Source organism: Petaurus breviceps, unplaced genomic scaffold, assembly GCF_028583685.1.
Source record: "Petaurus breviceps papuanus isolate PSGF00001 unplaced genomic scaffold, PetGlider_PUasm1.0 186, whole genome shotgun sequence".
NCBI classification, from domain to species: Eukaryota; Metazoa; Chordata; class Mammalia; order Diprotodontia; family Petauridae; genus Petaurus; species Petaurus breviceps.
The window spans coordinates 63,718-77,403 of NW_027185798.1; the positions used below are offsets into that span (position 1 = coordinate 63,718).

Genomic DNA, 13,686 nt, shown 5'->3' on the forward strand with positions numbered 1-13,686 from the left:
CTGATAGACTGGAAGCTGGCAGGTTGGAGATGAGGCTGGCCACGTTTCCCTGCTCTCCCCCCGCCCCTGCAGATGTTAACCTGGGCAGGTCAGTACCCTTGGTTCTTCCAGGGGAGCCAGAAACCTTGTGGTCAAGGTTGGATGGCAGAGTCTGCCAAGACCAGCAGGGCTTCTGTAAAGAACAGAAACAGGAGATAATCTCTTGCCCAGGAGTTTGTATGGGAAAAAGCCTGGGAAGGGAGCTATCTTGGCTCCCCCCAGAGGATGAGCCTGCAAAATCTCTAGCCCACCCCCCAACTTCAGAGGAAGCTAGCCTTCCTGTGACCAGCAAGAGCGGCCAGAGCTCCATGGTGACCATGGTGGCCAAAGGGACGGGATGTTTTCTTGAGATAGGGGGCCCAGGGCTTTCACATGAGGTCATGCTGATATGTGGCTCTCTCCCTCTGCCAGGGAGCCTGACAGCTCCGGCTGGCTAACAGCTGTTCCCAGATGTGGCCAGGCAGCTTGGGGCCCAGGCTTTACTGCTGATTCTGTGGCATAGGCTGGTGCTCTGACCCCACTCTGCCTTTCTTTTCCCCTCCTCCTATGATTGGATCCTTGGGGATCTGTGGTCTTGGTGACCTGAGTAGGAGATCCAATTGCTCCATTTTACAGAGGAAGAAACTGAGGCCCAGGGAGATTAACCATCTTTTCCAAGGTCATAAAAGTAGTGCGTGTCAGAGGCAGAATTTGAACTTAGATCTTCTGACATTGTTCTCACTATTGCCCCACACTTGCCCCCACCATCCAAAGCATCTAGATTGAGATACTTTTTCTGCTTAATATGAACTGGTTTGATTCGTCCTCTTTTCCTGATCTCTGCCCCATGAAGGATGGACCTATGAGTGCTGTCCACATCTTATTCCTTGCTCTGGTTTGGCCCCAGAACGAGACTCTGCCCATGCAGAACCCAGCAGAACTATTTCCTAATCTGGCTTCATGACAAGAGATTGTAGCTGGGCCTGGGGCAGGTGGGATTAAAAAGGAAGGGGAGGGAGCACTAGCATTTATCAAGCAGCTATTGTGTGCCAGGAACTGCAAGGCACTGGGAAAATAAAGACCAAGACGAAACACCTGCTGCCCTCATGATACTTGGGGGGGTGGGGGACATGTTCAAAGAAAACCAAAATCTGAATGTAAGTTTTTCTCAAATGGACTTTAGCCATCCTAAAAAGCCAGAAGCATAGAAATAGGAAAGGGATGGCCTTCAGATGAAAAAGAAATAGCCCACATTCTAGAAAGGGTCAGCAGTAAATAGATCAATTTTGTATGAAGAGGCCAGCAGAGGAAATGGCCAGAGAGCCCAGGCTGCATCTTCCCTTTGTCCATAGCCATTCATCGGGATTCCCAAGACCTCAGTAGGAATCTGGCAAACAACTAACTGGCTGAATTGGGGCTGATTACCAGTAGCAGGGGAAGAATTCAAGGCTCCTTCATGCCCTGAAGCAAGAAGGATTGTCGAACAAGAGAGGAGGACCTCTCTTACCTCCTACCTGGGGAGGGGGGCACGGTTAGTCCTGGTAAAGGTCAGAGGCAAGGCTCTGAGGAAGTCTGAGGGACAGGCTTCTGCTGGTTGTGGGTTAAAGGTCCTTGGTCCAGACAAGACAGCATGGGAGCCCCCCAGCTGAGAAGAGTCAGAGGGAAAGGGGTAGGGGTCTCAGGTGAGTCATAGGGCAGCCAGTCTGGCTGAGCCGGTGGTGACTCATCTGTCACCAAGACCACTCCCCAAATGAACTGAGTGAAGATCTGAGTCACGAGGTGCCTCAGTCGTGTGTTCCTTACAGTCATGCTTCTCTACGATTGTGCTTTAAATTCATGTCCACTCTTTCCCCATCCCTGGACTCTAGGTATATTGGTAAGATGTATTTCCCTTGTGGGACAGCTAGATGGCCCAGTGGAGAGAGTGCTGGGCCCTGAGTCAGGAAGACTCCTCTCCATTAGTTTAAATCTGGCCTCACACTTGCTGTGTGACCCTAGGCAAATCATTTCACTCTGCCTCAGTTTCCTCATCTGTCAAATGAGCTGGAGAAGGAAATGCTAAACTCTCCAGTATCTTTGCCCAAAATACCACATATGGGCCACAAAGAGTTGGACATGACTGAAAAAAAAAACCACTGAACAACATTCTTCTGGGGTCGGGGAAAAATGTTTTACATATGCTGTTATCTCATTTAAATCAATGTCTTTGCTAAAGAACTGATCTGCTGGCTGATTTTGAAGGGGAAGGATACTGGTGGGGGCTCATGAACTCTGTCAGGAGGACAGTCACCCACAGGGATGCTTCTAGAATCATGAGAATAGTAGCCTTTGGGGACCTAATTTGCCAGGGCCAGTGTGGAGCATGGTGTAATATAAATATACCACCAATATAATAACTTCTAGGGAGGTGGTCTAGCAGCTGGAGGGATTGGGAGAGGAATCCTTTAGAAGCTAACCCTGGAGTAGTGCTTTGGAGGAGGCTAGGCTGTATTCTAAGAGGCAGAGGTGAGGGCCAATAGTTTTCCAGGAACTCGGGACAGCCTGTCCAAAGACATGGAAGTAGGAGATGTGACAGGAGAGGGCTGTGTGAAGACTGTGAAGGGCAGCTGGCACATACTGCAATGGAAGTTTTGCTTCTGGCTTTTCCAGGCAATGTGTCCAGTCTCATTTTCCTCGTGGTGGATCCAAAGGTTTCAGGATCCCAGTGCCTGGCATATAGTAGGTGCTTAATACAGGCTTACTCAATTGGTTGCTCCAGGTGCTGAGGTCCTAGGCCATAGGGGCTCCAAACTGTGGGTTCTGAGCCAAAGGTTCCATTCTGAAGATATTAGAATTTGCCTTGGGGGAACCCTCAGCTCTCATGAAGGAACTCAAGATTAGTGTGACATTAAACAGAAGCTAAGTTTTATCCAACATGATGTCTCAGGATACGTGTCCAAACCCATAAATGGTCAGGGCATCTGTTCTCCCCTTGGAAAACCCCCTTCCCTAGAAACCAGCACAATCCGAATACCTCACGGTACCAGCAGCTGATGGGTCCTCAGCCTCTTTCTCCTTAGAGGCCTGGCTGGTGCACTGGCCCCTCTCTGGGAAGCCCAGGGCTGCCTAGCCTGGTAGCTTCTCCTCCGGGCACTCCTGGTGGGTGGTTTTCTGCTAGCTGCTCTCTCTAGAAGGGTGGATTCCCTCTTTTCTTTCCCCTGTGTTTTCCCTTCTGCGTTTCTATGTGGTGGCAGTTCCTTCTTCTTTGTTTCCCAAGTTTCTGCCATGTCTCTTTCTGCACATTCTAGGTATGGACACACAAAAACCCAACTCCAGGGTGCTGAGTTTCCGAGTGTACATGGTTCTCTTCCCAGTCCTCTCCTGTTCCAACAACTTTTTGCAAAGTCAGGCACAAGGGAATGAGGGAGCGTGGTCCCACAGAAAGGACAGGCTGACTCCGGAGTCAGAGGATGCGGGTTCAAACCTTGTCTCTATATGTGTTCTGTTGTTTCCTACTCTTCCTGACCCCATTTGGGGTTTTCTTGGCAAAGATGCTGGAGTAGCTTGCCAAGTCCTCCTCCAGGTCATTTACAGATGAGGAAACTGAGGCAAATGGGATGCAGTGACTTGACCAGGGTCACGCTGCATAGCCTTGGATAAATCACCACCTCTCTGGATTTCCCATTTGTCCACATGTAAAATGGTGAGCTGGAGTTTCAATTGAACTGCCTGTAAGGTCCCTGGCCCAGGACATCTAGGCTGGCTGCCCTCCCTTAGCCAGGACCTGCCATTAAAGGGAATCTCACTCCCTGTTTCACCTGTCTGGGAGGTTAATTGGGAGGAGCAGCTTCCCACAGTCCTCCTGGGCGTGCTTGGGCACACCCACCCACTGGGGCTTCAGAGGTTTAGACCTCACAGCTCTGGGACACTTGGTCTCTCTGCCTGCCTAGTGAACCACCTTCGTGCTCTTGGGGCCTGGACACAAGGTAAGCCTGTTTCTCATTCCCCTCCATGTATTTATAGCAAACAGGTTAGAACTGGTTCCCAAAAGGTGCTGGGCCCTGCCTCCCAAGTGCTTTGGGGGCAGCCATGTCCTCTCCCTGAGCCTCAGTTTCCTCACCTGTACAATGAGGGGGTTGGGCTCCTCGGATGTCTCTTTCAGCTCTAGATGAAGGCAGCTAAAATGAACCTGGAAAAAAGGTAGGGAGCCTCTACTGACATTCCCTACTGTGCCCCAGCAATCTCACCCATGGAAAGGGCTCTGGGAGGAGGGGGTTCACCTGAGGTCACGAAGCCGCCCTGGCCCTCTGGGGTTCAGGCATTCACATCAAGGGGTTCTCCCCTCCCCATCGGACAGACTCAGCTTTGGTGACCAGGAGCCGCCCGGCTGCCTGCACCTTCAGGCTCTGCTCAGGCAGGAGGGAGGCCCCCCTGCCCAGTGTCCCCCTGGTGCAGTCACTGAGAGGAGGGGCCCCGACCGCAGCGAGTGGGAAGCAGCCACCCTTCAGGGGCTTGGCTCTGGGGAGCAGCCGCGCGGTAGCCATGGAGAACCTGGGCTTTCTGTCTGCTATGCCAAGCTGAGTCTCGGTTCCCCCAGGATCTATTTAGGAAAAAAATTTCCTGTCTGTTTAAAAAGCCGGGTGGTTTTCTGTTGAAAGGAGCTAAAACCGGCCCATGTGCCAGGGGGCAGCCCCTCCCCTTTCCCATTTCAGGCAGCACCAGGGGCAGGGAGGCCCACCGGGGGATTCTGTGGGCTCACCCTGCGGACCCTCCCAGCCAGGGCGGTGACACGCCCGTCACGAGTGGACGCGAGGCCACCAGCCTGTAAACGGGTCACTGACCCACCCCACGGCCGTGGGAGCCCGTGACCGTCACCCACGGCCACGCTGCCGTAGGACCCCTGCCGAGCCCCCAGCACGTGGGTCTGGGAAGGGGCCCCCCAGGGCTCTGAGGCAGGAGATCTGAGTGCAAATCCTGCCTGAGGCCCCTACAGACCCTGGGGCGCTTCCCCTTTTGGCCTCAGTTTTCTTAACTGTAAAATGGGGATCATAACCGCGCAGGGCGGGGCGGATGATCTCAGTAAAGCACTTAGCAGGGCCGGCACACAGTAAGTGCCTAATAAATGCCGGTTCCTTTGCGGCCCCCAGAGTAAGATCGGTGGGGGGTCTCACTAAGCACCTACTGTGTGCCGCCACCCTGCTGCCTGATGGGGTGCCGGCTTTGAGTCTCTGCACTGGCGGGGGGGGTGTTGCGGACGATGCCGCACAAACACGGTGGAGGTACCGGCCAAGGGGCGGCCTTGCGTGGGAGGGATCCTGGGTGGGCTTCCACGGGAGCCTGCAAACAGCCGCGGCTCTCTCTCTTGCCCATCTATGAAATGGGTTGGTTGGCTGCCCTTGGGGAGCTTACAGTCTCTGCGGGGGCCTTCCTCTCTGGACCCACGCCCGCAGACGCGCGGCCTGACCTCCGGCTCGGCCCTAGCAGCCTCTGGGCCTCAGTTTCCCCACGCACGCTTCGCCCCTGGGCCTCTTTTGGCCCACACCGCAGCCCGTAGCCGCTCGGCCTGTGACCCGGAAGTGGATTCTCCTTAGCAACTTGGAGCCGGAGCGGTGGCTGGAGCCGGGAGCAGTGGTGAGTGACCCGCCCGCCCCGGTAGCCTGGCTTCCGCGGTGAGGGTGCCGCGGCTCTCGGGGCCGTCGGTTCGCCGGCCGGCCGTGACCCCCGCCGGCCGCGCTCCAGGTCGCCGGGCCCCGCCCTTGCTGCCTCGGCGCGTAGGGGGCGTCTCCCCTCACGTCTGGCGCCCCCGACCCCGCCGGCGAGGGGCACGCGCTCCGCGTCCCTCTCCCCTCCGCAGTCTTCAGGGAGGGCACGCGGGCCCCCGGGCCCTCCGCGCATGCGCCCAACGGGGGTGGGGGGGGGAGAGGTGGGGGGAGAGGTGTCGGCGCGCCCTCCGCGCATGCGCATCCGCCTCTCGCGGCCTCGTGAGGTGCTGACAAGCACATGGTGCCTTCACCCCTTCCCTGCCCCACGCCTTCCCACCCCCTGCCGAGACCTCGGGCGGTGACGACTCTTGTTCTGGGTCAGGCACTGGGGAGGGTTCCAGGGCCAGGAGCAGAACCCAGACCTTGGCGGTGGGGGCCGGGGGCCTAGGCTGCAGGAGCAGCCACGTGGTGCCACAGTGGTTTTCCTCGACCAGGATGGGTTGGATGGGAGGGGCGCCTCGAGGCCCAGCCCACCCTGCCTCAGTTTCCCCCCCTGTAGAAGGAAGAGGCCGAACCCAGCGGCCCCGAGCCAAGACCTTCCTGCTTTTGGGGTTTCCTCCGGCCCTCGTGCGCCCCCCCATCCCCGGCGTCTGCTGGGGCCCTGCCTTCCCACAGCCCCCTCTGCCACGTGACTGCCCTGGGACTGCCTTGGCCCTCCCTCCCGGCCCTGCCCCGGCAGCCCCATGGGGGGAGAGTGGCCTTCCTTTATTCTGGGACCAGGACAAGAGGCGGGGGAGGGTCGGGGCTGGGGGCTCAGGGACCCTGCAGTGACCAGGCGGCCGCAGCCATCCCCTCCGAGGCCTGGGTCCTTGAACGTGGGGGGCTGCAGACGGATCGGGGCCTGTTGGGGTACGTTGGGCTGGACAGAGCCCAGACAGTGAAGGAGGAAAGGTGGGCCTGACCCCAGTGGGGAGCCGGGACATCAGAGAGCTTAGGAAGGTGAGGCTGAGATGGGAAGTGGAGGAACAGTTAGACTAGCTGAGGGCTTTGGGCCCCTAGAGGATTGAGGAGGCTCCTGGAATGGGGGACAAGGAAGCAAGGCCCCAGGTGAGAAAGTGGGGTCTGCGGGGAGACGAAGACTCTGTGTCTCCTAGAGAAAAAGCTGCCGGATGGGCAGCTGCAGGGGCATCTGGGCTGGCTGATAAATGAGAACGGGAGCAAGCCTTGAGGAGACTGGCAGTGAGAGCGAGGAGCCCAGGGAGGCCCTAGGCCCGGAGAGGGTGGCCAGGGAGGGAGCCACAGACCTTGCAGAGAGAAAGCTGTGCTCCAGAAGAATTGTTCTGTTTTAGTCCATCCTGTATACAGTAACAAAATTGTTCTTGTTAAAGCTATGTTCTGAAGAATATTTTATTTTTTTTCCTGGCATATTTGTGCTATTTTGGTTAGTTTCTAATGATACTTTGGGTATATTTTTACATATTACACATTTTATAATAACATTTCTGAATGCAAAGTGTTGTTGGCAATGCATTCCAGCCCTTGATGGACGTGTTAACCGCTGCTGGCATCTCGCTTCTGCCTGGCTGTGTTGGGGCCATGTTTTGCTTCTGCAGATATTTGTTTGTCCTTGATTTCTAGTTGTGATGATAGAGGCAACCGAGGCGTTGTGTCCCAGTGCATAGAACCTTCCATGAAGTCAGACCACCTGGGGCCACGTCCCCCCCCCCCCCCCGTCTGATGTGTGATCTTGGGCAGGGTGCTTCATCTCAGAGGGTTCCAAGAAGATCTCTAAGCCTGGCCGTGGCAGAGGAAGCGCCCACCTGCTTTGGGAGAGGGAGTTTTCTCACTGGGTAGTTCCCTTTACTATTGAAATCCAGACCCAGCCAGTCTCTGACCTTTGACCTGGGATATTTGCTTGCCTGGCACATCATCCCTTCCCTCCCAAGGGCTGGCATCCTGGAGTTGCTATCAAACTGGACTCCACTTCTTGGCAGCAAGTTGGAAATTGGCCTCCTGGCATCTGAGGGATGAGCACGTAGCCCTCCTCTCCCCCTCCTTAATGAGTCCTGATAGGGCTGGGAGCTAGGTCAGTAGTCGCCCTCAGCCTTCCTGTGGTTTAGAACAAAAGAACCTGAATGGAAAGCATGCTGTATGATGATAGGTTTGTGCTGAAAAAGCTGAGGTCACGGTGGGCACAGCATGTCTTAGACTTGTTACATATCATGATTCTTTTGAGGCGTTTGACCATCGTTCTTGATTTGCTTGTCGGAAAAATGGGGACTCTAGGCTTGTTGATAGTACCTTGGTATTACCTGATGAATCAGTGCCAGTTGGGAGGGAGGTTCTAGTTTCTTTTTGGCTGGCTCTGCCTTTTCCAGCCTTTGGAGCAGTGGCTGGCAAGGTGCTTAATTAATGCTTGTTAATTGACTGATTGATGCAAAACCGAGGAGGCCTTGCAGTGAGGTGGAAGAAGTTGGTGGTGTTGTCTGTCCTGCATTCTCAAGGAGGACCATGACATTGGGAAGGTGGTGTCATGGCTTGCAGTAGATGTGAATGGAAGGGCAAGGGCATGTTTGAGACTTCTTGGCCCAGTAGAATCGACTGAGCTTGGCAGCTCCTTAGAGGAGGAAGAGTGGGATGTGCTAGAAGACTGAGAGGGTGAAGCTTCTGTTCATAGACACAGGGACGTTGTGGGGAGAAGGGACAATTTTGGCCTTTGCCTAAATGGGTCATAAGGGCATCAGTAATGAGAGCAGAGGCCTCTGGGGAGAGGCTGAGACCACATAGGTGGGCTTGAATACCCATTGCACAGAGGTGACAATGAAGCCAATGTCACATGGTTTAATCAGTCAGTCAGCATTTATTTTAAGAGCCTGTTATTTGCCAGGCACGGTGCTAGCTCTAGGGATCCAAAAAGAGGGCAGAAGGCAGGCCCTCTCCTCATAAACAAACACACACATGAACAGGCTGTGAGTGGGATGAATAGGAAGTAATTCATGGAGGGGAAGCACTTGGAATTGGGAGGGCTTGGGAGAGACTTCCTGTAGAAGGTGGGGTTTAAGCTGGAGATTGAAGGAGCCCAGGGAAACCTGGAGCCCTTGAGGAGGGACTGTGTCCAAACATGGGCAACAGAAAATATGGGGAGCCAAGAAATGGGTGTCTTGTTCCTAGAGCCGCAAGGAAACCGGTGCCTGTCACTGGATCCCAGAGTTTGAGGAGGGGAATGAGGTGTTAGAAGGCTGGAAAGGAGGGCAGGTCTGCAGCAAGGTGATGAAGGGCTGTATCAGCAATGCCATATTCATAATGCCTATGGAAATTACAGATATGCTGATATAATTATCCATCACAAAATACATCAGGCTTGCAATATGGGGGAATAAGCTAGAAAATTTATTAAAATACCAAAAGACTGAGTCCCAAAACCAGGAAGTGAAAGCCATCAGAGTAGTTATGACATTGGCACAGGCAGATAAAGTAGAAAGCACCCACATTCTCAAGCCTTTAAAACAGAACAGGCTACGTCAGGCAAAGGTCCTCCTCTCCCCACTCACAGCAACCACCCAGCGTCCAGGAAGCACGCTCCCAGAAGCTCCGGCCCCTGGCAGTCCTCAGCAGGAATCCTTAGCAGAAATTCTGGCTGACTCAAAAAGGTCTTTGCGCTGCTGCTGCTGCCTCTGCTGCTGCTGCTGCCGTCACCGCCACTGCTAGCCACGGCAGGAACTCTAGTTTTGGCTTCTGCTTCCTCTTGCTCCGCCCCTTCCTGCTACATCAGCAAGTCCAATGGGGCATGGAAGATCTTTAAATCCCATAACCCTTACATTCTGCCCCAAGATCTTTCATGTCCCTTACTTGGCAAAAATACAGTAGGAATAACTGGTGTCAACAAAATTTCACAACAATATAACAAGAATAGCACACAATAAACACAGAAAACCATATTTTAGGTTGGGGCTTGAGCACAAGCTCCCCATCATTTCCCCCACCCCGAACAAATGGGGCCCCAAAATCTTGTGGTAAGGGGTGAAGATCTCTTCTTCTATGGCTACTTGCTGCTGAAATCGGATATAGAGCTGTCCCTGTCCTAAGGGGTCCCATTTGAGAGGTCAGTTCTTAATATACTTGATGCCAGGTCCAAGGGTGACACATCACAGTTGCAGACAGGGGGTGACATCCAGCTTAAGCTATCAGGCATCTACAGATGGAGGGTACCAAGCCTGTGGAAACAAATCTAGCAAACAAGGTGAACAGAAAAAAAATCAAGAAGAAGCAAAGAGACAATAACCAGACTATTGTAGCCTCACTCACGGTAGAATAAATGAGTTAAGGGTACAATTTTGTAATCATCTTCTCCAGAATAAACAATAGTTACAGTGTTATCCCTCCTATGTGCTATAATCTCTGCAGCTTTTGGAACATCATCTGGCTTTTGTTTTACCCATACTTTAGCTCCTGATTTTATTCTATCAGTAACCAAATCCTTCAGTTCCTCTGACAGTTATTTTGGAAGGAGGGTCAGTTTTTACAAGTGGTATTGTTTTACAAGGAACGATAATCACTTGAACTATCCTATCATTTTTATGAATCTGTATGGGCCCTTCACCTAAATTATGGAATGTTACAACAATTTCTCCTTGATAATTAGAATCTATTACTCCAGCCAATACATGTATTCCTTGAGCTGCTAATCCTGATTTGGGTAAAATTTGTTCAAAATGATTTTTAGGGATTCTTATGCATATCCCAGTGGAGATTTTTCTTATTTCTTTTCTGTCCAACCAAAAGTCCTCTAAACAATGTAAATCATACCCACTGAACCAGGTGTTCCTGGGTACGGTGCTGGGACATCTGGCCTCAAGGTCCAATACTCAATATTTGGGATCTTATGTGTTTGTTGTTTTCTAATTTGCAGATTGGGGGTCATCATTCTGGCTAGAGGTGTACTTCCTCCCAATGGTCTATTATTCAAATTATGCAAAGCCACGAACAAATTATCCTTCCAATGTTGATATGAATTATTGGAACTTAACTTCCTCAACTGTTCTTTCAGTAATCCATTCTTTCAATTAACCCAGATGCTTCTGGATAATATGGCATATGATATATCCATTCTATATTGTTTAGTATACAATACTTCTTCATTTCATTGCCTTTGAAATGTGACCCATTGTCACTTTGAATCTGCATTGGGGTTCCATAATATAGGCTTATGAGATCTAGGGTTTTACAAGTGTTTTTCTGGGTTGCATTCTTATAAGGACAAGCTACTAGTACACCTGAATAGGTGTCAACACAAGTACATATAAATCTGCATCCTTTATCCAGTGGTAGTGGACCAATATAATCTATTTGCTAGATTTGGGCTGGGACTTTTCCTCTTGCTATCTCTCCAGTTACTACCCGAGGAACAGTTCGCTCCTTTTCCAATTGACATATATGACATTCTTCTGCGATCTGTTTTAACAGTGAACGAGAGATACTAATACCTCTTGTGCCCACTGGTGTGTGGCCTGGACCCCCAAATGGCCTGCTGTTTGGTGGACCCATTTTGCTAATACCCGATCATCAGTTGTTGTCAAAGTAGGGACAATATGTTCAGTAGCAATCTTTGCCAGTCGATCAGCATGAGCATTGTACTCATGTTCTGGTGTGGTAGGGGCCACATGAGCATCTACATGAAAAACTGACAAGTCAGTGACCAAAGACATGTTCCAGATATCTTCCCATAATTCTTTGCCCCAGACTTGTTTGCCATGAATTTCCCAATTTTCATTTTTCCACATGGGCATCCATGTAGCCAACCCATTAGCTACTGCCCATGAATCAGTGAATATATGACACTGTCCTCCTTGTTCTATTTTGATGGCTTGATATACTGCCATAAGTTCAGCATATTGGCTACTTATACCTATCCCAGTACTTTCCAAAGTCCTTCTAGTACATGGGTTATAGGCCACTGCTTTCCAATGTCTTTTTTGCCCCAAATATTTTGCTGTCCCATCAGTAAACCATGCATGTCTCTTTTGTTCCTCAGTTAATACATCATATTCCTCATTCCATTTTACAGTGGACTGTACCAACTGTTGCTTTGGCTCAGGGGGTGTGTCATTCCTCTCAATTTCTATGTTTGCTACAGATTCATGTAGAGCAGAGACTCCGCTTTTGCCTGTTTTCGCTCTATTTTGAATATACCACATCCATTTGATTATACTAGCCTCTTGGGCATGTCCAATTCTGTGAGAAGCTGGGGTACTCATTACCCAGGTCATAATTGGGATTCCAGGTCTTAATATCACTTCATGGCCCAGAGTCAGTTGTTCAGTCTCCACCAAAGCCCAATATGCAGCTAACAACTGCTTTTCAAAAGGTGTATACTGGACTCCAGATGAAGGGAGTTTCCTACACCAAAATCCCAAAGGTACATTTCGGCTTTGTTGTTTTTGCCATAAGCTCCAGTTTGCATAATCATCTTGTACAGTCACTTGCAATTCCACTGGACCATTTTGCATGGGCCACAAATCTAGGGCCAATTGTATGGCAGCCTTGGCTTCTTCAAAAGCTTTACTCTGCTCAAGTTCCCAATCGAATTCATATTTCTTCCGTGTGACTCTATATAAAAGTTTTAAAATCTGTCCCAAATGTGGAATGTGGTGCCTCCAGTATCCAAACAATCCTATGAACTTTTGGGCCTCCTTCTTATTGGTAGGGGTAGGAAAATCCTGAATCTTTTGTCGGGCTTGAGGAAGAATCTCCCGTAGCCCCTTGTTCCATTGTATACCCAAAAATTTCACATTTTGAGCTGGTCCTTGAACCTTTGCAGGGTTAATTTCCCACCCTTTACTTTTCATATGCTCAATTAGAAGGGTCAAACTCCTTTCCACTTCTTTCGCATCTTTTCCCTGTATTATAATATCATCAATGTAGTGGGTAAGCTGTACACCAGGTAGCTTTAATTCATCCAACTGTTCAGCCACAATCCTGTGACAAATAGTGGGGCTATGTATGTACCCTTGTGGCAAGCGGGTGAAAGTATATTGTCTACCCTGCCAAGTGAAAGCAAATTGGTCCCATTGTTTAGGGTCTATTGGGATGGTGAAGAAGGCATTTGCCAAGTCAATAACTGCATACCAAGTCCCATCATATTTCTGGATCCTTTCTATTAAGGTGATGGTATCTGGAACAGCAGCATACAAAGAAGGAGTCACCTTATTCAATTGTCTATAATCCACAGTCATTCTCCATGTCCCATCTGATTTTCTTACTGGCCAGACAGGATTATTCCATCTTGTGGTTGTAGGGACTAACACTCCTGCTTCAACATATTCCTTTATAGTAGTGGTAATTTCATCTTGCCCACCTGGCACACGATACTGTTTTAAAGTAATTACTTCAGAAAGTTCAGGTAAAGTGATTGGGTCCATTTTTAGTTTTCCCACTAAAACTGTATTAATTCCTATCTTCCTCACAGCAAATTGGTATCTCCCTTCAGGTAAATTCAGAGTCATACCTCTCAATACATCTATTCCAGTGATGTATTCAGGAATGGGTACAACCACCACAGTATATTCTTTCTTAGGTAACTGCCCAATTTCATTGTTATTTTAACTTGTCTGTCTGATATTTCAGTGTCTCCTAGACCTGTCATGGTAATAGGAGTTCCATGTTTAAACTTATCAGGGTTTCCATAGATAAGTGTGGCCTCAGCCCCAGTATCAATCAGTGCCCTAGTCACAGTAGTTGATCCATTCTTCCAATATATTGTTAAACCAATATGGGGTCTGCAATCTCTTCTGCATATTTCTTTTATCTGGGCTGGGGCTTGGCCTATCTCCTATTCCCGCTGAAGGTGGGGCAAACTTGGATACAAAGATTCAGATTCAGAAATACCTGCAGGGGTGGTTCCTGCTTCCCTGTTCATTCTAATGCTAAGTACCTTTTCTTGATACAGCTTATGCAGCTCTTCAGTTGGAATACCATCTATTCTTCTAAA

The 13,686-nt window shown here is 50.4% G+C and overlaps 1 protein-coding gene across 4 annotated transcripts in view; it reads left to right on the forward strand.

Moving 5' to 3' along the window:
• Nucleotides 1–3,839: 3,839 nt before the first annotated feature.
• DIS3L2 (DIS3 like 3'-5' exoribonuclease 2) overlaps nucleotides 3,840–13,686 on the forward strand; it is a 371,217-nt gene continuing 361,370 nt past the window's right edge. Inside the window, exon 1 of one of the 4 annotated variants that reach the window (XM_069089292.1) lies at nucleotides 3,840–3,983. The gene's annotated coding sequence lies outside the window, so the exon portion shown is untranslated. Of the gene's footprint in view, nucleotides 3,984–5,516; nucleotides 5,629–13,686 lie in introns of those variants that run through there. The other 3 variants (XM_069089294.1, XM_069089290.1, XM_069089293.1) reach the window with 3 other exon arrangements.